Source organism: Equus caballus, chromosome 10, assembly GCF_041296265.1.
Source record: "Equus caballus isolate H_3958 breed thoroughbred chromosome 10, TB-T2T, whole genome shotgun sequence".
NCBI classification, from domain to species: Eukaryota; Metazoa; Chordata; class Mammalia; order Perissodactyla; family Equidae; genus Equus; species Equus caballus.
This window is the reverse complement of record NC_091693.1, coordinates 71439983-71444016: the sequence shown is the minus strand read 5'-3', so window position 1 is coordinate 71444016 and position 4034 is coordinate 71439983.

The window sequence follows — 4034 nt, the reverse complement described above, 5'->3', positions numbered from 1 at the left end:
CTGGTTTAACATTTTCCAACTTCAGTGGGCATGGGGTCACAACAAAAGAGTGTTCACAATAAAGATTCTGTAGAATTCCTTCAAACTGATTCAGTAGGATTCCTGTGGAGTAATGAAATCAGTATTTTTACCAATTGTCTCAAGTGCTTCCAATGCTTAGAGATTGTTGACTGAGAACTACCCTTTGAGAAGCCCTGGATCAGCCTTATCAGAAGTTCTGTGTTGCCCAAGGGTTAGAAAGTCACTTCTTTAATCTAAAAATTAAAGCAGGTAAGTACCTAGGTTAATTCAGGCAAAATCCCCATTCTTTCTCTAGAATAGATGGGCAGAAATGTATCACAAGCCTATGAAAGGAAAAAAAATCTAAATTAAAGCTTAAAAAAGACTTTCCTGCATATTAAAAGCACATAGATAGAAAATCTTACGGAAATTGCCATTAGAAGGAAAGTTCTACAAACATTTATGACCCTTCAGTGAAATAACTCTATGCTAGCTTTTCCTTTACTCATTCTCAGAGCCTGATTTTGAGTTATTTCAATGGTTCTCAAACTTTTGCATGTGGATTCAGGTAGAAAGATTATTAAAACACAGATTGCTGGAACTCAAAGTTTTGGTTCAATAATCTAGGATGGTGCCCCAAATTTTCATTTCTAAAAAGTTCCCAATTGATGGAGACGACACTTGTCTGGGGACCACATTTTAAAAACCACGGCACTATGCTACGGAGAAGTGATTATTTTGGATTTTTTTCTGTTTCAGACCACAATTTTTAAAGCTGTACATTTTTTTTTAAATCTTAAGGCAACTTCAGCAATGTCTTTGTCCTAAAATTAAGATCATTTTAGACATATAAATTGGATATGAAAACTGGAATAATCTATAAGGGAATTTGTTTTAGGTACAAGAGCTTTTTGCAGCCTTTGAAAGTCAAAAAGTTTTATTCTTAAACTCAATGAGAAAAAAATTAGTGGACTTCGTTTTGAAGGCGCTGTGAGTCTTGTAGCTCACTGTCATCCATGCCGAAGTCTCAGGTGTTGGAAGGGAGGGACAAGGCAGGAGATGGTGAGGTAGAGTGAGGAACCGAGAGAAACTAAGCCAGCTGCAGATGGTGACCTCAAGGAGAACGCCAGATAATCTAAACCTCAGTGGGGTATTATTTTGACATATTAGTTGATGATTTTTTCATCTTCAACGTTTCTTATTACTCTACACATCTGTGCACATCATACATCAGTTAGGACCTTGAGATTTACTGGCTAATAAAAGGGATGATGCAGTGGAACCAAACATTCCATGTGTGGCTGGTGTAACAGTAGACTGGAGCTAACTTGCTTTGGTTTTGTTTGTTTGTTTGTTTTAATGAGGCCTTCAGCTCTCAGAAAGCCATGTAGCTGAAGGAGCATCAGTATGGTTGTCAGCATGGAAATGACAGAGACTGCTCCACATAGATCCCATGCGTTCTAGAGTAAAGAGAATGGAGTAGAAGGTTTTCCTGCAGTCTAACTTGAAGTTGCCATGGCACAGAGAATGAGCAGGCCCGAAATGTCCTTACATGGGTTGTGATGAAGAGAACACGTTTATGTGAACTGATGGCTGGAGACCAAACAACATGAAGAACATCTCACTTGCTGTCGGCGAGTGCAAATGCCCACGGGACCCAGGACCAGAGGCATTCCCCACCAACACATAGCTTTCCTCCAGCACTCACTAAGCACCTCAGAACAAATATATAACTCAAGGGAGAGCAGAGGTGTGTGAGGTTCCAAATTGATTGAGACTGAATTCTTGTCAGCAGAAGTACTAGGAGCTCAAAAAATAAAAATAAATTCATTATAGAATATATGTAGAAATGTAGAAAAATGTATAAAAAAATAAAAGAAATTGCACTTCTTGCGCTCTTGGCTTTGTGGTCTGCCTAACATTGTATCTGCTCCAGTGAGGGAGGAAGAATTCCTCTCTAGCACGGTATTAGGAAATTTCTGGTATTAACCAAATTTGCGCATCAGGAGGGGTGGTACCCAGTGATGGCGTTTCTATTCTTACCTAGAAGGTCTTTCAGAGTCATCTTAAAAGAGGAGGATGCAGCTTTAGGGATGAAGGGATGCAAGAACTGAGCATTGGAATCATCAGTGTCAATGACATAGCTAGTAGTATTAACAAGGAGACCACTATGTAAACCAATAAACAACTTCACTTTTGTTTTAGCTAATTTCTGCAAATCAATTTAAGACAACCATCTAGTTGCCAGGACAACAGCTCACTTATCAAGCAACAATTCACTTAATATGACTTGCTTCAAACCCCTTACCTTGCTATTTTGATTAATCTATAACATCACTAACTTTTCCCAATTCTAATTTCCCGACTTGAAATATTCACATTAAATTACTTGATCCCAGATTCCAAAACCCTATACACACTCTCCACTGACTTTCCTCTGCTGAGACCTTGCCAAGACTCTGCTAAGGTGGTGTTCTCCCTAATTACAGTGTGTTGTGATAAACTTAGCTTTGCTCTGTCAACAGGTTTTCTGGTGACATTTTAGGGGGTTCAAGAGAACGATGCTTTCACTGGTTCATTCAAGAAGCCCTTATTGAATACTTACTATGCACCAGGTATTATGCTAAATATTGGAGATTCAAAAACTGAAAGAAAAGGTTAAAAAAAAGTCTCAGTTTCTGAATGCAAAGAATCAGCGTCTATAGGGAGAAAACCAACAAACAGTTGGACAATTTAATTCCTAAAGCATGACTAGATATGAGTAGATCACAGAGTGCTTTGAGGACACAAAACAAGGGTTTCTAACTCAAATGGAGGTCCAGAAAATCAAGAAGACTCCACTTAGATTGAGGTAACCAGGCTAAAAGGAAGGCAAGAGGAGGAAGCTGAAAGGGCAAAAATGGAAGAGCATGACACATTGGAGGACTTCTAATTAATCAGCTGGGCCTAAGAGTTTGATGAAGTTGGGAAGGGACAAGAACACAGGAGAAATAAGCTGGGGAGGGAGGATTTCCGGAAAAACCTGAATGCCACACTAGAGAGTTGCAATTTAATTACAAAGAAGGGAGAAAATGAAGAACTTCAAGCAGGAGAGATTGGTCCTTAATCAGCATTTTAGGAATAACCTTCTGGTGGGAGCAGGAGAAAGAATGAGATGCAGATGAGATGAAGCCAGATAAGCCGCTTAAGAGGCTGCTCAGTACCACTTGCTCTAGCTGCCAAGCAACAAGCTCTTCACTGAGCTGGTGTGGCAGGTATGGGGGACTGAAATTGGCCACCCCAAGATATATCTCTTTGGCATGAGGATTATTTTGGGCTGGTTACTTTTAAAAACTGCAGACAGAAAAGACACTCTGAAAAGTAAACTTTACTTACTCTTTATTAAGAGACATTTACATTTGTAAAGGAAATCTCCATCCATTTGTAAAGTTGTCTCCCTATTTGTAGGGGGAGAAGGGGGGGTGACCTTATCTCTAGAAACTCAGCAATGAGGAAGGCAAGGACTTAAAGCTGCATAATAACCTTGCCCTTGTTTACCGTACTTTTCTGGTAATCTCCATAACTGCCTCCCCCCACCCCCAACATCCTCCTTTGTCTTTACCTGAAGATGATATTTAAGGTGGTGGCTTCAGCCATTTTGGCGAGTTTTTCAGTTTGCCTGAGCCTCTCCCATGTACACATGTTATAAAGTTTTGTTTAATTTTCTCCTGTTATTCTGTCTCATGTGAATTTAATTTGTTTTCTGGCCAGAAGGACCCAGAGTAGACAGAGGAAATGTCTTCCTCCCCTACACAGGGATGCAGGCAAGGGGAAAAGAGTGGAAAATTTTAAGGACAGAAAACCAACAAGAATCAATGACGAAATGTGAAGATTTTGCTATTTTGTGGGAAAAGAAGGAAGGACAATAAACACGTGAGGTCTTGTTTCACTTACATACATTTCAACTTCTTTTAAAAGTATACAGCAAAAAGCCCATGCCCAGAGGAAGGACAATGTCACGTTGTGGTGGCTGGAAGGCCATGTTGCTTTGATTG